At 36.1% G+C, this 22,258-nt stretch overlaps 1 protein-coding gene across 1 annotated transcript in view; it reads left to right on the plus strand.

The window, feature by feature from the left end:
- Window positions 1-22,258, plus strand: part of Ptpmeg2 (Protein tyrosine phosphatase Meg2) — a 133,281-nt gene that overhangs the window by 244 nt on the left and 110,779 nt on the right. The window lies entirely within an intron of this gene.

The raw sequence follows: 22,258 nt of genomic DNA on the forward strand, positions 1-22,258 counted from the left end.
TTTAGTGTTCTTTTGTATTTGCATCATCCCATTCATAGTAAGTAAATGTGTGTAGGAATAAACAAACTAAAAACAAGAAAGATATCAGTTGTGTCTCATTGTTGAAGCCCTCCTACACAATAATTTACGTGCTGAATATCGAGGTCCAACAGAGAATAAAACGCTTGTTCCAGGAACATAAAATCCGGGTGTTTTCTGCTAGTTTTTCAGTAGAAACAATTTTTTATACTTCATATTCTTCTGATTTGTATATTAAAAAGTATATAAATGAAATGTTACTTGACGGCCACATTTGAATTTTCTTACTAGTTATTTTCATTATTTGCAATACCTACATACTAGATTATTTCTCCCTTTCTAATCTTTATTTATCATCCCATTATTGAGTAGACATACTTTTTTTAACTGATTCAGCCCTTAATGAAGATCCATAGTAATTTCATAAGTTTGTGGAGATCAAATCGTAAGGTGTAGTATAGACATATTACAAATTACTTGCCCATTGAATCTGAAGAATTAGAGTTCAAAAAGTTTTTGAAAAAATTATGTTTCTATCTAGTTTCTTTGTAGTTTCGTTCCTATTGATAGTACTTATAGGTAACTGAAGAAGAAAACATTTTGCATTTTTGCAAATGACCAAGTAGGTATAATTTTAATAATACTTGTTTTTATTGATAACTTCCTGTTTACTTGACTAAATGACTAGATCTCTTAAAATTGGATCCTTGGGAAAAGATATGCTGCAGGATTAAAATATTTTGAAGATTTTGTTGAGAATTCAAATAGACTTCAAATTAGTTACTATGTTGTAATTAACAATTGAAAAAAATGTTCCATATTTCCTCGTTTAAAAGGGGTTCACAATTACGTTGAATACACGGATTTTCTTGATAAGGATATTTTTTGGTATTCCTCTGGACATTTTTTAAAACATGTTTTTTTGAGCATTAGTAATTTTTTTCTGTCATTGCCGCTGAGCTAGAGCGACTGTCATTTCAAAGAGAAACGTGATTAGCCACTGTTTTTTTTTGAGGAATTCGTTATTTCTAAATTATCATTCTTTTCCTAGCTAACCAGGTTTCCTACTTTCTTTCGTGTGACGTAAAGTTACCGCATAGAAAAGTCTAATTCATTCATACGCATCTCGCGAAAAACCAGTTTATGTAACTTCAAATAATTTTGAACTGTCAAGTTATGAAAATGAGTGAATTTTGAAATAGTAATACAAAACTAATCTGAACGTACAACTATATCTATTCGATCACAACCTCCTGCGAAATTCCACACAACTTGCTATCGAAGATCTTTTCCCCCTATAATTTTAACAAACACCACCGATGTTCACATACAAATTTGAATTTAGATTGTACTTATCATATCCTTCAAAGTTGACTCAGTTCAGAGTTTTTCCCCTGGAAGTGGATCCACCTCTTTTTGAGAGTGAAAAATGTTTCAACGAACAACTTTTGTTATAGACGCTGATTCACGGTGGATGGCATGCTAGACATTTCTGGTGAACCAGACAAAGGATCACTTTTAAAATTTAATGGAGAGCATATTCGGTCATTCTCTACCCAATTAAATATTTTTTGGCAATGCGGTGTTGCCACTTTCATTAGAAAGTAGTAGCAGCTTTGATTTTTTAAATGGAACACCCTGTATATAATATCATTTTTGGAATCTACAACAATTACTCGACAACTTTTCTTGATATTTCCCTATACTTATCTGTTACCGTTTTCGAAATATGAATTATATTAAACGTTTTTCTTCTGAAATCATGACTTTTAAAAATGCTGACATCTTTGAGTTAAGGAATACTATGGTACCAAAATTTGATTTTGAGTTAGGTAATACTTCAGCGTAACCTCCGTTATTTCAATACAGGGTTGTAAAAATACAGTTATTCCGTTTGCTTGAAAAAGTCCTGTGTATTATTACAAATATGAAAAGGTGTTAAAATTTGCTTTCTTCCTATGTTTATCATGCTTATACCTAACTACTGAAAAGTACCGAACTTTTTATAAGCAGGTCATGATTACTATTTGACAGTAACGTTGTGACATTCTCCTAATAATATTAACATTTTCGTCACTTCAGATGTTTCAAATACCTCCACAACGATGAACCAAAACTATTCAAAATAAACTCTTATGAATTTTTTTATTATTTTTGGATAGTGTGATGAAATTATCAGTAGAACATGTAAAAAGTTCAATGATATGTATCCGAATCTACCGCTAATGAACTTCAAGAAATTTATGTGAGTTTAGGAACAATTTCAATATGTTTGTTTAATTAAAAAAAAAACAGGAAAAAAAAATTAAAGTGGAAATATTGATATGAATAGTTATGAAAAAGTAAAACAATCATCTGTAATATTTGTTCGAATCGCTGGCCGTTCACTTCCAAACACTTTAAAATGCGGGTGTTGCTGCTTTCGTCGCGGTAGATCTGATTTCATTGGGAACCACATCTTCAATTGTTTGGACAATCCTTTATAACAATTCATCTATCGAACGCACGGGTGTTTTGTGAACTTTTTCTTTAAACATTTCCCACAGATAAAAGTCTAATGGATTAAGATCGGATGATCTCGCTGGTCAATTATATGGTCCCAGCTAGCTCCGTCTAGTTGGTACCAACATTTTCGATATTCTTCGAGTGCAGATTATCGACGAAGCTCTCTACGGTATTCTCCAAAATATTCAGGTAGCTTCTGGATGTTAATGATTCCTCGTATATCGCGTACCTCAGTGTGTTGTCCATTAACATGCAGAAGACATTAAAACTAATTTTTTCTTGAAACAAATTTTTTCTTGTGTGGTAATTTTCACTGGACTAATAATGACAATTTTTTCTATTGAAATTTCTTTCTCTTGAAAATTTCGATTCATCAGTCCAAATAATTTTATTGAAAAAATGCGTATCAACAACATTTTACAAAATTCAACTTTCTGTTGAGGGTCTTGAGGCTTCATTGCTTGAATTTTGGTGAATTTATAATCATGCATTTTATGTCTTCGCAAGATTCTTTCAACTGATTAATATTGTAACGAATTAAAGAATTTACTGTCTTAAACAAATTTATTTCTAACAATATTTCAGTATCGCAAACTAATTTATTTAATTTATTTTCACTGTTTGAATTCTTCATTTTCCGCTCGACTCGCTTTCTGAATTCATACTGCCATCTCTGGACGGGAAGCAGGGCTTATATATCGGTAACGATCGTTCTAGATTTATCTAGTGGTCTCTGTACTCGCCTATAGGCGAGTACAGAGTATAATGGTTTCTTAATTTTATTTCATAAACGTTTCTATGACAAATTTATGAAACACTTTTATTGCCTACAACTGTATTGTGTTCACCGATCATCTAATACAATCAATTAGCATTTTGGAAGTAATTATAAAATACTAATAAAATAAAACTGTTGCAACACCATGGAATTATAAAACAACTTTGCTGGTTGGGTAGTATTTTCGCGGCGAGTTAGACTGCTTCTTTCGCGGTGATGATGCTGGCTGAGATATCGGTCAGGGCCGGCTTCAGATTCGTTACAATATAGTTGTCTTCAGAAATTACGGTTCGTTTCTTGATCCTTCTAAAGTTGATCCAAATGCATTAAAATTGTTCTGAATTCGTATAAATTTCTTGAGAATCATTTGCGGTAGATTCGGATATCTTTCGTTAAACTTTCTACATGTCCTGATGATAATTTTATCACAGTGTCCAAATATAATAAACAAATTCATGAAAACCTCGTTTGAATAGTTTTGTTCCATTGGTTTGAAGGTATTTGAAACTTCTGAAGCTTTAGTTTCACAACGTTACTGTAAAATAGTAATCATGGCCTGCTTTCAAAATACCGAATGAGAATACCATTCTGAAGGGACATTTTCAAGCAAACAAAAAACTGTATTTTTTTACCACCCTGTATTGATGTAACAGAGGTTTCGCTCAAGTGTGGGAAGCCTCCAAGTATCAACTAACTCTAAAACAAAGATTGAAATTGTATCATATTTCGAAAACGGTAACAGATAGGTATAGGAAAATATCAAGATGAGTTGTCGAGTAATTGTTGTGGATTCCAAAAATGATATCATATACAGGGTGTTCCATTTGAAAAAACGAAGTTTCTACTACTTTTTAATGGAAGTGGCAACACCACAATGTCGAAAATATTTTTGTTGTGTAGGGAATGTTCGAACATACTCTCCATTGAATTTTTAAAGTGATTCGTTTTTTTCTGAAAGAAAGTGCTTTCTGACTTATTCGCGAGTGTATGAAAGTCAATTTTTCATTCATTTCATTCATCAGACGGTTTTTCGAGAATAACTCAAAGAGTAAGTATTTTATCAATACATTTTTTTTACTAAAAATATAGCTTTTGAAAAAACAAAAAGAAATGTGGATTTATAGTGTCTGTAGAACAATGTATACGGCGTAATAGCTTGTTGCAGGTTGGTCGTTGGTTCTTATTTGTCAGACACCAAATGTCGAATGACAACGCGAAATAACAAAAAAACCAATATATTTTTCATAGATTCATTTTTGTGAAAATAAATCCCTGATTATCTCTACAACTAACTTTATTTATGTACTATAGAAATTTGAAGTGCTTAATTTTGAAAAAAGTGAAATGCTTTTTTACAAAATAACTCAAAAACTATTAAATGATACGCAAAATTTAGCTAAGGAGGTGTATTCATTCATCATTGCCGCAATCAATGTATATTACATTTTGATTTGTGATCCTAATCAAAATTTAAAATAAAAAATAACAATGAAATGATTACTGGAGAAGTGAAATTAAGTCTCAGATCATTATATCAATTATATATATATATGTATATATATATATATATATATATATATATATATATATATATATATATATGTATATATATAAAATAAATAGATGAGTACTTTTTGATTATTCCACTTCGTATATAACAATGCTTATACCCAAATTTGTTAGTTTTCGAGATTTTTTTTCTGAAAAATTTGACAGTTACAGCACCACTCCGAACATGTGAAATTTCACTGAATCACACCTTAAGCATGAAGTCATGAACAGTTCCGTCGAATTTTCGAAAATAATTTCCAGGGTGGCCGAAATTTCCACCTAAGAAAACTGATGAAACAAGATTTTTTCAAATGGAAACCATACACTATTCTATTATTTTTGGATACTACGAAAAAAAAGATATCAAATTCATGAAGAATGTCCTATACCTAAAATACACCCCTGGCAAGATATATCCGATTTTAGGAAATATTTGAAATGTAAATCATTCGAAGCAATACCAAACCGAGAAATCTTTGAAAACAAATGAAGTTACAACAAATATGTCAAAATTTGGTGCAATATAATTGACGTGTATTTCGTAGTTTTCTATTTGTGTGCAACACACAAAAGATTAATAAAAGAAATTCACATTGAAAAAAACTCCATGAACAACATAACACACATAAATGACCGAAATCAATTATACTATACATTATTATAACTCATTCAGCCATTTTAAAGAAAACCAAAATCTACCCTCATCTTCCCCTTTATAGCTAACGAACAACCATTTTTAGTAGAATAAACAAGACCGTTAGATACACGAAACAAATTCATGATCCTGCGCAATCATTCTTTCTCATGCAAATAAATACAGGTTCACGTTTCCACCTTAACACCGCCACCGACATCAACAATTGAAATGAACATCAAAATAACATCATAACATAAAAAAAATTCACTATGTCAGGAATAACAAAGGGCATCCACATAAGTAATGAAGGAAAAATGTCAAAATTTATTTTATTTCAACAAAGCAGCCAGCCTAGGTACGTATAAGGTTATTATAAAACCATCACTGACAAAAAAAATACATTGTAGTTTAATTATAAGAAATTAAATTGAAAAAGTCATCGACCGAGAACGAAACGTGTTTATATATTTCATAAAAAAGGAAAAACTTGTATTCAACTAGAATCCAAACCCCAAGTTGACTTGGGTGTCACACCAATAGGTGGTTCCATATATGTCTCGCTTGCGTTTACGCATTTATTTTTATCAAGTACTTTTCTTGGCTATTTACATTTTGTCTACAATCGAAGACCGCCTGCCCGGTTCTGAGGATGCCCATTAGGCTGAAACAGCTGTGTACCAGTGGCTCTTAAATTGAAATCAATATGGAATATGGTACTTATCTATTTTTCTTTTATAACTTGGTTGCAGAAACAACGCATATGCACAACAGAAGCCAGCCGCACTTTGTGGTTTCGGTCACGCCATCTCGGGTTAGATATTTCACTGAAGTCACCATGGGGCATCTTTTGTACCTGAGTGATGAAGCACTAAAAAAAATAGAGGCAAACCGCAGACACGTGTTTCTAGCTCATTAGCTGTCATCAGTACGGTATAGCCAAGTGCAAGGTTAGGCAACACTTGGTTGCAGAAACAACACAATTGCACGAGTCATCAACAGCTGCACTTTGTGGTTTCGGCCAGGTCATCTCGATAAGAGGAAGATTAAACTGGTTTTAAACTTGGATTTGTTTCAATTTTCAGAGATTGCCATTTATGTGAAAGAAAGGTCCAGTATTCTCTTTCTGAAACAATTCGAAAATTTTTTGGGAAAGAAAGTTTTTGGCTTTCTACTACTCCATCTGATACAAAAAAATGGATGAGAGAATCTTCCAAAGAAAGGAAGGAAGTAATCAATTTGAAAATAAGTAACGCTATACATGGATATGTAGATCATGCAAAGAAGTAACTTTCAGACACAAACTGAAAGAAAGTCCTCCTGAAACAGCTACTTCCATATAAACATTGAATTACACGAAAGAAACAAATTCTTTCGAAACAAATACTTCAATATGAACACTGAATTATAAGGAATAAGACTCAGATATCATTCACATGAGTTCTACTTTGAATGAATGGTAATAAATTGTACTCACATGGAACACTGTCACCCTAACTGGTATACACCGTGTGTATACCAGTTAGTATTCAGTTTGATTCAGTTAGTATTCAGTTTGATATACAAACTGAATAGAGAAAAGTATCTTCTGTATAATTCAGTGTTCATATAGAAGTATTTGTTTCGAAAGAATTTTTTTCATTCGTGTAATTCAATGTTTATATGGAAGTAGCTGTTTCAGGAGGACTTTCTTTCAGTTTGTGTCTGAAAGTTACTTCTTTGCATGATTCACACATCCATGTATAGCGTTACTTATTTTCAAATTGATTACTTCCTTTCTTTCTTTGGAAGATTCTCTCATCCATTTTTTTGTATCAGATGGAGTAGTAGAAAGCCAAAAACTTTCTTTCCCAAAAATTAATCACTCCTAAAAATATAACCCTTTCAATTCAAATTCGAAAATATATCTCAACATAGCCTTAAATAACAAATTGTGTTATGGTTTTTTTTGGTAATGTTTGGCAATGAAAGTTAAAAATTGATGAACGCAACAATCTTTTCTGAATAAAAAAAATTAAAATTTTAAATTTGTCAGAGTCTTGAGTCTTCCTTCGTAACTATAGTAAAGAGAATATCCTGAATTATCTACCTACCTACAAATCAATATCGTATATTAGTTAGGCGCCTGATTGTTTCAACAGGGCTAATTCTATCTATTGATTCATTATTTTTAGCATACGGATACTACGAGTCTCGCTTACTCAGCCTACTAGATAGTAAGTGAACATTGATTCGATTGATTGAATCACATTTATGATTCGCTGAATATGTCATTAATCGTCGTGTGAGGTAATATAGCAAGCACTTTATGATTTTATTATTACCTGTACAGTGTACAGCGTGAATCAGTTTTCTTCATTATTATGACATGCGATACAATAATCAGGTTTCACAATTATTCCGAATAAGTGAATACTTGTACAATCTCATAATATGAAAGTTATAAAGTAGTTGGATTATTTAGCTGTTGAAGGATGATGCAGAATGAAAGTGAATAATTTTGAATGAAAGATTTTAGATATACTTAATAGTTTGGGATTCAGAATTAACCAAATTTCTCCTACTCCTATTCTTGAACAGTCTTTGTACTGATGAGGAACGGATTTTTGAAATTAGTGTGGATCAAATGATCACTTTCAGTACAACTTATCAAGACACCCCAAACACTCCATATGCAAAATATCTTTCGATCGAATCGCTTGAATTTAAGTATGTTGTTGCCGATCAAAAGTCATTATAGGAACAAAAATATGGTGCGAGGGTGATAAGAAAGACAATAAAGATTAGTTTTTATTTGTTTAACTGTTCGAACTATTCATTTGGAAGCCTGACCACGAATATTTGAAGGAGGAACACCTGATATTTTATCTGACAATGGGAGTAATATGTGAGAAAGAAGAACTACGGAAATTGCTTGCTGAGTTCGATAAAGATAAATTTGGAGAGGACATGTGACTTACAAGATTTCATTAGAAGTTCATAAACTATTCGATCAACTAAACTGATCCAAATTGAGACTATCTTAAGGTATTGACAAGACACCGTTGTTGTCTTATGCTTCGGTGACTAGTGAATCTGTTGTGAAAAATGAAAAGTGCGGAGTTTATTGGAACTTATCATTCACCACCATCAGCAGATACATGCCAGTAAGCCTGCTGTAATTTTGTTCGATAATTAAAGTGATATGATAGTGATTGTGGGAGAAAAATATCGTCTGGGAAGAAAAAAATCTACATACAATTCTCGAACTCAGCTGATTCTCCCCAGACCACTCTATTAAAATGGTTGTTCTTATTATAAAAGTCCGTGGTGGAATGATGTTCTCACTATTCCAGTAATCATGGTACTGGGCGATGATCTTCCCTCCCCTGATTATCGTATGAGATTTTAGACGGATTGGGATGCCTTCACAGCCCAGCTCGGAGAGATGCACGCCCCTCCTGAGGCTCTCCGCTCCCCTGACGAACTCGACGCGGCAGTTGGGCGCTTTGAGCTCTTTGTGAATGATGCGTTTCGAGCGGCCACCTCCAGGAGGAGTGCCAGCTGAGGAGCTAAAATGAGTTTCCCCCTCGTATCAAAGCCTTGATACGAGAGAGAAATCGCCTGAGAAGGCTCTATCAGCGGATCCTCTTCCCAGGAGACAAAACAGTGGCAAACAGGATGGCCAATCAAGTGAAACAGGCCATCTTTGATCACCGAAACGAGAGGTGGGCGGATCTGTTGGAATCCCTCGAACCTGGGGGTGATGAGCTTTGGCGAATCACTCGTAGACTTAAAGGAAAGAATACTGCTCCCTCACCTATTCACGGAGAGCGCGTAGTGTGCTACTCCTCCGCCGACAAAGCGTTGGCTTTTGCTGACACGATGGAACGTCAGTTTCAGCTTAACTTTGACGACAATGACGACATGGACCGCGATATTCTGCTAGAAGATCGGGTTCACCGCATCCTCAGGGAGGATGACGATGATGACATTCGTCCGGCTTCTGTGGAAGAATTAAAGGGCTACCTCAGGGCTGCAAAGGCCAAGAAAGCTCCGGGGGTCGACTCAATAACAAATAAGTTATTGAAGAGGCTTCCGGATAACTGCGTTGAGAATCTCCTGTTTATTATAAACAGTTCGTTGGCCCTCAGATACTTCCCCAGAAGGTGGAAGCATGCTGTCGTTGCAATGCTCCCAAAACAGGGGCAGAACCGGCTTTTCCCGCAGAACTATTGCCCGATTAGTCTGCTCTCGTCGGCGGCTAAGCTGGCTGAAAGAGCCGTTCTTCAACCGAAATGTTCTGCCTGACGAACAATTCGGCTTCAGGAGAGAACATTCCACTGAGTTACATGCTCTGAAACTGGTCGAAAATACCATCGCGGAGTTAAACAGTAACAGAAAAGTCCATGTAGTCTTATCAGACATTTCGAAGGCCTTCGACCGTGTTTGGCACGAAGGCCTTCTACACAAACTAATTGCGTTCGACCTGTCTCGGGGCCTGATCCGGTGGATTGGGTCCTTCCTGCTTATAGACCGTAGGCTCACCTGGAACCCGCAGACATTTACAGCTACCTTCCACTCAGCAGTCCATCCAGTCGAGGAATCGGCGAGTTTTAGATTGCGCTGAAACTCACGAAAATCCATTAGTCAGGGAAGCTATAGATTACGCTGTAGACGACCCCTCCCGATATAGAAGGCCCCGACACTCTGTCGAATGAGGCCCCTATGTCCTCCGTTAACAGATGAATAATATCTTCATCCATCTCACCCCAGCCAGGTAGGGGTACACCGCGAAGGGCGGTACTGATGTCTGAGGACACTCATGCCGTCACCAATGATCAGTTATGTTCCATTTGTCACTCTGATGAAAACCAGCTCAAAGGGTAAGGGAGCGAGGCTCCAGTCTGGAAGAACTCAAGATGGCTGTCGATGAATGCCAATGACACAAAAAAATATTTTTCCTTTTTTCGAAAGTTTACTACGTTTTTTATTTGAAGATGGAGAATGCTTTTTTAAAATTAATCTTTCTCCGATATATACCTTTTTTGATTAAAATAAAATTTTGTTATTTACGATCTCAACGCAAAGAATGTCGATGAAAATGTTGACGGAATTAAAATATAGGACTATTCAGCTATGACACACATCTAACTTAAATCTATGATGGACAGGACAGATTTGCTTCTCAGCTACAGTTACAATTATATATATTCATATATGTGAAAGAGTTACGATATAAAATTTCACATACATGGAACACTATCTTCCTCAATGGCAGACTTCGAAGATACGGAATAGGACACTCTCATCGGCACCGTGCTGGATAACATTATAAGATGGAGCGCTAAGCTAAGAAGTAGAAAGCCAAAATTCTTGATTTCCATAAAATTTATGTTTTCATAAGCTTGTTCTGTCAATTTCTTTTCGGTACAGTATATACTCTGTGTGTTTTGGTAGAACTGACCATAGCGTTTTAACGGTGGACAGGTACAAATGGGTCATGTATGTACCTATATTATTGGTGCTATTCTATCGTATTATTAAGTCACAAAAGAGTAAACCATTTCCAACCGTGGAAAATTTGTAGTGTTTTCATCATGCAGACAGACAGCAATACTCTTATAACTGATTTCACATATGGTTAAAGCAGACAAACGATACAATAAACCATTTTGAAAATTCTGACCACTGAAGAATATACTTACTATCTTGTGTCACATATTAGGTACTGACTGAGTCACTAAAGTATCGAAAGAACAAAGTCAGAAGTCCGATATTTCCACTCTCACAGTATTTCTGTGGATCCGACGTGGACCTTTTTTTGTTTTTTAAGAACAAAACACAAGCACTACAGGAAAATCCTTAAAGCCTGTGCCTGTGCGAAAGTAGCGGATTTGAATCGCTGGAGATTAAATCTATTTGGAAAAACATTCTCAGGAAGTTTATTCTACATAAACACAGTTCTCCAGATGAAAGAGTTCTTAAACAGTGAAATTCGAGGTGTACTGAGTTGAACCTCAAAACGATGAGTAGCCACAGTCCGTCGCGTATTTCTGATATGTACCGCTCTTGGTGGAATGAAATGTGCCAAGTCACTTGAACACTTCCCGTGAAAGTATCTATAGAAGACACATCTCCAGGCTATCGAGGTTGCACGTGATGTTTGCGTCTCCAGTCAGGCGGATGGCTCTTTTCTGGACGGAATCCAACAATTCAGGGTCCCCAAAATGGGCTTTCTTAGATCAAAGTCGCTGCCCCGAGTGTCCCTTACGATTTTCTCTTCTGTGGCTAGATGGAAAGCAAACGGTAGCCTCTTGTAATTGCACTTTGCTGAAAGAAATGCTATCGATGGTATTTTCTAAAAAACTCTTTAAAATTCAACAGCATTTTTTTCACACGAAGCTTTCCTCTCATCTTCTAGTATTTAAATCCTATATTTCTCTATATCTTGTATGGACTTGTCCCATCAACGTCTATTTTTTCGATTCGCTTTATTTTAAGTAATATGTTATTCAGATTTCCTTTCCGAATTTGATTGCTTCCGGTAAATATAAGTAGTTTGGGTGGTCTTTCAACTCCGTCCCACCCATGCCCAGTTTAATCACACTATTTAATGTCAATTCACTTTTTTCAGTAGCTGTTCTTTTACTTAGTAAAATAGTCGAAATTATTGAAACAATTTTATTACAATTAGAATGGTTCCTTGAACCCCCCATGCCCTTCCCAGGTTGAGTGCTCTGGAGTAAAAACTTCGCCACACAAAATAAATTTTGTGAGGAAAACTTAATACACCACTCTATCCACTCTGGAGCGGTCCTCAGTCCTACTGATGGGCACTTCAGCAAGATTGACATCTTACCGTCTTTGGTCGAAAGTCAGCCTCAAGGTGCTATTACTTTCTGATCTGTTGAATTATTTTATCATGACTTTCCTAACTGAATTATAGCATTGGGTCCCCAAAAACTAACCGGAGACAAGTGTCCTTTTAATCGCGAGCGAGTGTTGGTTTTCAGTGAGTCTTAAAGAGAAATTAATTTGAACTGGTTGAGAAATTTTTATACTTACCGGAGCCGCCTGACAGCGACTCTCGGGGGTGGTCTTTGGTTCTGTTTCGTTGGCTTCCTGTGTTTGTCCTTCTTTCGGAATCTGGGGTCATCCCTGTTTAGTGCGTTGTGTCCTCTGTCGAACGTGTCCTCTGCGTGTTTCCTCATGTATGCGTCCACGTAGTGTATGTTCAGGTCTAGATCCCGGAATATGTACCTATTCGGTACATATCTTGGAGCGTTTACGGCGGCCCTTACGCACGCGTTCATAAACGACTGGATCTGTTTTCTGTATGTCGCTGCGCGCTGGCCCCCGGCAGTGCAGGCGTACATGATTATCGGTAGTATTACGGTCTATATCATCAAAAGCTTCACTTTCAGTCCTATGTTGATTCTTCGACTTATTATTAGTTAGGTATAGGTTTTGTCGGGCAGATCTCGCCATTCCTATTATCTGCCGTACGTGAGACCTGAACGTTAATCTTCTATCTAGGTTGACCCCCAAGTATCTAGCTTCGTTATAATAATAATAATTTATTCATCAGTAAATCATAATACATAAATATAAAATGAAGTATATGAAGTACAATATACCTTGATGAATAAACGGATACTTCCACCGAGGGTAAAACCCTGTGTGTGGGTAAATTACAGAACAATAACAGAATAGAACAATTACATGAGTAGTTGGTCCACGGAATCTCTTGTCCGTTAAAGATGACGTTTCCTTCTGGGTGTACCCTCCTCCGGGTGAACATTATTGCCTCACACTCGTCAGGGTTTATACTGATCTTCCACATTCCTCTAATCTATCTGCCTGTTGTTGCAAGTATCTCGTGACGTGCGCTTGGCTTGTTGGTCTCGCCAGCAGAGCTGTGTCGTCCGCGTAGACCACTAACATGTTAAAGTTGTTCTCCGGTTTGTGCACGTTTGCTTTGTATACCGAGAAGTGTGGCGAAAGGACTGCACCTTGTGGGACCCCTGCTTCCATTAATCACATCGTTGTCTACCGTGAAATGAGATCAGTTAGCAGGTAGTTAGGGGGGCGTGTTTCAGCGTATCGAAGCCTGACCTGAGTTTTATGGCTTGGAGAGGTATCCTCGGGGAACGTATTTATTTGACATCACCTGTACGGTGAGAGGGTGAAATGAATCGGAAGCGCGTCTTTATTTTCGGATGCGACTGGTATACCGTCCCCGGTCTTCCATACGCATCGGCGGGGAAACTTCAATTTGAAGGTGATGCTTATTTTTACAAGGCCTAACGAACCTGTAAATAGAAGCTTCCGGTAATTCTCGTCGCTTCTGTTGCTAACGTCGCCTGTTTCAATCATTAAAATCTGCTATCGAATGTTGTTGCTATTTTTAGAGAATCCATTTCGGTAGAATAATCGGTATATCCGCATGTGAACACGATTGTGATTCCTGTAGCTATTGTTCGATTGCATTTGTTTATCAAGACATAGGAGCGTTTTTTGAGTCGATCCAATTTTGTCTCCTTATTAGATTGTGACTGATCATTTCTCGTTGTACTATAATGAACTTGAGTTTCTAAAATATTGAAAAATCCTGAAATAGTTCGATTTACATTTTGAACACCTATTTTTCTATATAAGACGTTTCTCAATAACATGTTGATATTCAATGAAGTTATTTTGAGTTCATTTGCCATTTTGTGTAAAACTGATACGAACATGTCCTTAAAGTTTTAACTTCAGAATAGTAGGGTAGGATAGGTCCAAAGTGAGTGGGCCTGACTCTGCACTGCAAACCACGAGAATGTATTGTGGCTCACACCTATTCAAGACTATTACTTCATTTGGTAAGTGATCTTTTAGGTTAGCTGGCAATAGTGAGACTCTGATAATATGATAATAAGCAATTCCAAAGTCGTACATTTTCGTCATTATAGGGAGTACATGTTCTGTATGCAGTCTGCCATTATTTTTGTCAATTAGTTGGTTCAACAAAACAGATATCGGCTCAGAACATTTACAGGACTCAGGTGTACTTCAATGGACACCTGAACAAAATAGGGCTGTGTAACGGTGCTTTTAACTGCAAACAATTTAACAAAGAGACTGAGACTGCTTATCATATTTCATGCGAATGTGAGGTATTAGATTACAGGAGGCATAGTATTTATGGACAACCCAAATTATATCCAGAAGAATATGGCACACATCCATCAAGGGACCTCTACAAACTAGAACAAGTCAAAAAATTGTTGAAATTGATGTTATGAAAACGATGGGAAACATGCAATAAGCCCACGAAGCTGCGGATTTTTCTGGTGACTTTGAAGTAATTCTTAAGTCAGACGGTTCCCAAGAAGTAATAAAATGCACCTACTGGCTAGGAAACGTTCTTCTATTCCTTTCTGATAAACTGTAGCCATCTACGCTGAAATGTGCAGCTTCTAAATCATCTGCGGCAGCCATAATGAGATTCCAGTTGATTGGTCGATATTGAGGTTGTCGGATGTTTAAGGTGCAAGATTCTCAACTTGCCCGCAGCAACCTACCTATACGAGGACATATGTAAGTAGGCTCTACCTGATGATACATTGGAATCAGCCATGCACGCCTTTTTTGGTATGGGTTAATCATCGTTTGAGTATAAGCGTTTGTTGACCTGCTCAGGGGGACATTGTTTTTTTCTCGATGCAGATTCTGCTTCTGCTACTAAAGAATTTGGTGCAAGGCAGATTCATGAGATAATCTGCTCTTGAGGAAGCGATAAGTCGCTTCCTGGCTGCACCACCTAATCTCCTAAGATTGTTCAAAAGTTGAAGAACTAAGAAGCTTTTGCGTTTGATCCGATGTTATGTCAAAATTAGAGGTTGTCAATCGTTTTCTTAATTCAATTAATCAAATATAAGAATCTCGGACACCAAACATGCAGCTTCAAAACTATGCTTTCACACATTTCATTTCAAACAGCATGAATTAATTTAACATTACATTAATATAGGTCAACTTTCAACTTGTTAATATGTTGATGTTAATTTTCCACTTTTTGAGAATTCTTCTGCGCACATTTCAATGTTATCTGTACCCTAAGGTTTAAATTTTAGTCAAAAAATGTGCGTCAATATCACTTATGTCCAAATATTTATTTATTATTTTGTATGCAATGGAAACGGAATCCTTCTCAATGATAATTTGAAGTTTATTTGAATTTGTCTGTTTGTGTCCGTCCGGCTGAACCACAATTGTATTTCTAGGCTCAACTGTCCTCAAAAGACAACTCTTATGAAGACGCTATCTATAGGATATACAGAAAACTCAATTCTCTAATATCAAAGAGAAACAATGCTCCCCAAGGAGGTCAGTTGCAAGGCCAAGTTTCAACATCGACCGCCAATGATATTCGTCCTCTGTCTTCCTCAGCAGCTTCCATTGCAAGGCACCTAGTCGAAACCAGAGCTCAAACATAAGGCATTCGTGATCCTACACCACACAGCGCTGTTTCGACCCATAGATCTCATCAGTGTTTCTAGGCCCACAGGTGGTGTCTCTGTAAGAACCTTTCAGTCCGGCAATGCATGTGGTTCAGCTAGCACCTGGACATTGGTTTCGACATTGCCTTACAGGGGAAGTTGCTGAGAAATACGAAGGTCGTATCTTTTCGGCGGTCAAACATTGGCTTTGCAACTGACCGCGTTGCGAAGACTTGTTCATCCTTGATTTTCGAGTATTGAGTTATCCATATAGACGGCATCTTCGTAAGGGAAGATGTCATCGTCCTTACTCAGGTGTATCTCTTGAAGACAGCTGAGACTAGTGATGCACTTGTGATGAGTTTGGGCTCTGATTTCGACTTGTAGTGCATGAAATATTGTGGTTTCACGCATGCGTCTCATACTTGTGTATTTTATTTTATTGACTTCCACATTTCAGAATCTGGGACCTTAACATATTATTTCATTGTTCATTAATTATGTTTTTCAAAGGGTACCATGTCGTAAAAATTGAAATTTGCTTGAAATTATTTTTTTTGTTTCTATGACGTAGAGCAGGGCTTTTGACTGTGTTAACAATACCAAGCTATTAGACATTCTGGCTCGTTATGGAATAAGAGGAAATTCACAAAGGTGATGTTTATTCGTTTTCAACATCAGAAATGAGGTCGGTCCAGTTGGGAGTACTCCAGGGATGTATACTTGGGCCACTCTTTTTATTGTACCTATATTCTAGTGTCATTCTATATCAATAATATATACAGAAATATACCATACTCTGCAGTAACTGCCTATGCAGATGACATTAGTTTGGTGATATCTGCCAAAGCGATGAATGGATTAACACGAAAATGCGAATATATTCTGGATGTAGTTTCAAACTATTTCAATAGTGACGACCTGTTTTTCAATGTGAAAAAACTCCGCTTTCACAACTTTCAGAATAAAACCGATGATATTCAAGTTATTGATAATGACTCTATCTTGAGAAAAACCCATGATGCCAAAATTCCGCTAACTGCTCCATATTCCGCTACGCTAGTATATCTGACGCAATCAGTTCGCGCATGCTCCCTATACAAAATTAAATACCACAGAACTTAGTTTGTGTACCGTTTAGATACCACAAAACTGAACTGTCACCTAATGTCAGGAGTCAGGATCATACAACCGCGCAACCCAGTAGATGGTACCTAATTTTCTAAATTTGCAGCAGTTAATTTTTGAAAGCTGTCGTCTTCATTCACGGTCAACTCGCAATGGGATAATTCTCAATATTGTAAATGTCAATGTATCAGTTTTTCTAGGTTTAGATCTCCCATCATATACAATTGACACATCTATAATGATCTGTCTAGACTCACAATTATTCGAGATCTGTCTGTTCTAACAAATTGATCACATTCAGTCGTAAAAAAGGTATCGGAAATGCTTGGTTTCGTTTTGAGAAATTCTGAAAGTTTTTTCGTATCACTTTAAAAAGGGACTACATCACTTTAATTTTTCCATGTCTAAAATATTCTTCTGTAGTTTGGGATCCTCATTATCAACTGCATACAACCAAGCTGGAATACATTCAAAATGAGTTTCTTGGGTGTATTGCTTTCAGAATGGGGGTTCTCTACATTACATACACATACTAAATGAGGTACAAATAATAATAATACTAATAATAATATTTATTTACATTTTTTGATACACTTGGGTATATAAGGTAAGTCAGTTGTACTGCAAGCTATATACACACATACACAAATAAGGTATATAAGGTAAGTCAGTTGTACTGCAAGCTAGTAAAGATAAAAAGAGAAGGAGATTAGATACACACACACACAAAAATTCGCATATACACATATATACACACATACACAAATAAGAATATATGCCCACAAATTAATTGAACATTTTACACCATTCACATAATTTAATCTAAATAAAATTATGTCCACTGTGAATTTGATTGTTTGTGAGATTGTCAATTAAAAAATCTTGGTAACTGTAATAGCATCTTTCTAAAAGCATAGTTTTAACACAATCATGAAATACTTTGTCACTTGTGATTTTTTAAATTACATTTGGCAGCTTATTGAAACACGTAATGACATTATACTGAGGGGATTTTTTATTGCTTTTTAGAATTTTTAGAATTATTATGACTGTGTTCTGAAGCAGTCTTATCATATAATTTATGGTTTTGCCTAACAAATAAAATACATTTGAGAATGAAGATGGAGGGGGCTGTCAATATTTTTTTGTCTATAAAAACGGGCAAATGAATACACTGAAGGTAAACAGAAAAATTGCAGATATGATCATATTGTTCAAATTAATAAATGGTGCAATGAACAATTGATTTCAAAATATCTAGTGTCCAAACACGTAATAATGCTCTGTTCATCGCTGATACTGTGGATATTACAGTGCTTTACCATACTAACGCGACTCTACAATGGAATTAACACCTGTGATCTTTGTTTGAAGGTGGTTGACAATGTTTCGTGGTGTATTTCATCAGTTCGGACTTCCATTGTACAATATAATATAAATTGATTTGATAACCCTGAAAAAAAATCAAAAAGATTAACCGAAAATAACAATTTTATTAAACAAAAAACTGAAATTACTAAGAAATAACATACAACAACAGTTATCACCCGAAGACGATTGTGGATACTAACAATCGAAACGTTGTGACGTAACTTGGTTTGAAATCTTTTAATTTTTAATTTTTTGTTAATAATATTTTTAATTCTTTAAATTTTTTCAGCTTCTATTAATATTTCAATTAATATTTGTTTGGTTGTTGTATGTTATTTCTTTGTAATTTCAGTTTTTTGTTTAAGGGTTATCAAATCAATTTATATTATATTGACAATGGAAGTCCGAACTGATGAAATACACTGTGATCTTTGCTTGACTGATGTAATTGAAATCTTGAAATCTTTCAAAAAATCACTACTTTATACCTTATAGTTTGGTAAAATGAATCTTTTGAAAACTATTTTCCCACACCACAACAAAAATAATGTCTCTTGACGGGCGCTATATATAGGGTCTTCTAAAAGAACTTCCTGACATTTACTCAGTCTGTTTTGCGAAATCACCTTGGACGGATATAACATTCAACAACACGTACAACGTACCGCGCGCTTCGCGCGTCGAATTATGCGTCGTGACTTGGGCCTGCACCCGTACAAAATTCAACTGACCCAGGATCTGAAGGTAAACGACCATAGACAACGACGTATGTTCGCTGAATGAGCTCTGGAGCAGTTGGCAAGTGACCCTAAGTTTCATCTTGAAATCATCTTCAGCAATGAGGCCCATTTCTGGATGAATGGGTAAGTGAGCAATCAAAATTGCCGAACTTGGGGCGATACCAATCCACGAGCGTCCAATGCATCCTGAAAAAGTCACTGTTTGGTGTGGATTTTGGGCTGGCGGCGTCATCGGTCCATATTTCTCAGAGAACGACGTTGGCCAGGACATCCCTGTCAACGGTGAGCACTATAACACCTGGGCTGAAAAGGTCCGATCCTGAGAAAGAAAAAGGGATTTTTTCGTTCAAAATTGGCTTTATTCGTAATCTCCATCAAGAGTCACACAATCATTCCAGCGCCGCTCTAACATTTCAATACCACTTTTGTATAACGATTTATCTTTTGCCTCAGTTCCAGTAATAACCTCTTCATTCGAGGGAAATTTCTTACCGGTGAGCATTTTTTGAGGTCTGCGAACAGCCAGTAGTCGCTGGGAGTCAAATATGGAGAATACGGCGGATGTGGGATGTGTTAATCAGCTGTCGCCCCCATACGAACGACACCTCTCAGAAGTTGAGAAACTTGTGCGAGCTAAGGACTAACGAGGTCTTACCTTTTAACTACAGCTGGGAAACAATAAAGACGATTATTATTATTATTAACTTTGAACCAAAAACTTTTAAAATTATTTTACTCTTCAAAAAAATTGACCGTGGTTAACACCATAGTTGTGTTATTTGTAACATTGCAGACTTTTAAAATAAATCGTCGTATGCAGGATGCTGTCTATTTATCGCCTTGGCAAATTTTTTTTCGTAGTCCCCATTTAAAAGAAATAAAAAAAAAATAAAATTTTACTTAGATGGCCATGACTTCAAATCTAGATGTATTTCTTTCTTAAATAACATTTCCCGAGAATTTTCAAAATAAGAGTACTTTACTCTTGTCTCAAAATCAAATATTTGAAGGCTTCTCGTATATTACGTGTGTTTTACTGTATTTTGTTGTTGCCTGCTTAATATCAGGGGATGCACACACTTTTATCAAGAATAACTTTGTGTCGAAAAACCCTTAATAAATACCTGAGTTTCCCATATGGTGCATGACATTTCAAACCTCAGTGATCTAACTAGCAGATAGGTATTCAACAGGAATTAAACTTAATAGGCTTTGCATTCTGCTGCACTTCACTTCTAGACAAAAGCCGGTATGAAATTATTATAGGTATAGTTACTTAAACGTTACATCTAATTCGTTTAATTAGCAGTGATGTCGGTTGTTTACTGATTATGAATAACTCTGAATTACTTCATTCTGGTATAGGTACACAAGAAACTATACAGTGTGTGTCATATCGGACTTCCATTAGAATCTATACATGAAGTAGTGGAGTTATCAAAAAATGTTGTTGGAGTCTCCTGAACGAACTGTCATCATAATTTTTTTTCTCTCATATTCGCAAAAGGATTGATCACCTGAATATCTATTAATGTATCCCCAATTTATTTCACTATGGAACTTCTTTTTTGCTGGAAGAGTTCAATGTCGAAAATAATATACTTTTTCAAACTATTCCTGTTATGGCTTTGGAACGACTGGATATTCACCTGTGCAATCACATATTTTTGAAAAGAGCTTTTCAAGAAGAAATCACATACAGGCAGGGCCGTAGCGAAAAGAAAAACCGGGGGGGGGAGGGAATCGAAATTTTCCCAACCCCACCAGCAAAACTTCCCAACTTTCGAAAAAATGAAAGCCGAGGGATCAGTTACTACTATAATATATTAATTTTCTTACTTAGCTATTCAAAGATTGGCTGCTTATGCCCGTTAGGGTATGCACAAACAAAAATAAATTTTGGTAATTATAAAAATAATAATGGGAATTATTCTACTTTGGACCAAGGTCCTTGGTCTTCCACCATATCCACCATGTATAGGAATATTCAATACAAATGAAAGGAAACAACACTTAAATAATATTGTGCTTATTGTTTTCTACTATTATTTTTTCTATCTTCACGGCTCAGAATTTCCCAGCTTTTCCATGTCGAAAAAACATCGAAAAGTTGTGAATTTTGTAAAATTGTCACTTATGTACTGTTCAGGACTGTTCTCCTACTTGGGAGAAATTAAACTTTTCTGAAGTTTTCAAACAACTCATAATTTCAAAGTATGGGATCTCCAAGTTATGCATGTTGGGAAATCCCACCCTTCTCCTGGTTCTTTCTCTTTTCTTATTGCCTCTCCCTTTTTTTCTCTCATTTTTATTCATTGTTTTACTATTATTTTTTTCTATCTTCACGACCCAAAATTTTTCAACTTTTTTCCAAGTCGAAAATTGTTCATTCCTTATTGATAAATGAAATGTTGAACGTTTTATTTAAGAAAAAACAGAAAATTCGCTGTCGTTTTGATGAGGAAATCATCAACAAATAACATCAGTGGAAACAAAATCAACGGATAAATTTTTCAAAATGACCTCCACCTAGTTTAAACATATGGTTAAAATATGTTTTTTCCGTTAACCAGCTATCGCACCCTTACAAACGACAACCCTCGGAAGTCGAAACTTGAGCGAGCTAAGGACTAACTAGGTCTTACCTTTCAACGTGTATCGGTAGCCGACCATACAATAATATTTCTTATTAGACATACAATAATACAGTCTACTCTCGAAAGCGTTCCGTACCATTTTCAAGATGTCCGGAGTCAGCAATCGGCATTCCCGAACAATTCTCTGTCGCAGGTCTTCTAGATTTGTAGGCTTAGTACAGTACACTTTCGATTTCAGGTGTCCCCATAGAAAGAAGTCCATCGGTGTGAGATCAGGTGATCTAGCTGGCCACTCTACTGGACCCCTTCTGCCGATCCAACGCATTGGAAAACATTCGTCCCAAAAAATGTCTCACCCGAACATCAAAATGTGGGGGTGCGCCATCCTGCTGGAGTGTCATTTCATTTTCTACTAAATTGTCATCATTTTCGAAAATGTGTGTAATCATAAGATCTACACAGTCTCGTAA

The sequence above is a fragment of the Leptinotarsa decemlineata genome, unplaced genomic scaffold (genome assembly GCF_025532065.1).
Source record: "Leptinotarsa decemlineata unplaced genomic scaffold, Ldec_3_MD MMD2_tig00026328_RagTag_RagTag, whole genome shotgun sequence".
NCBI classification, from domain to species: Eukaryota; Metazoa; Arthropoda; class Insecta; order Coleoptera; family Chrysomelidae; genus Leptinotarsa; species Leptinotarsa decemlineata.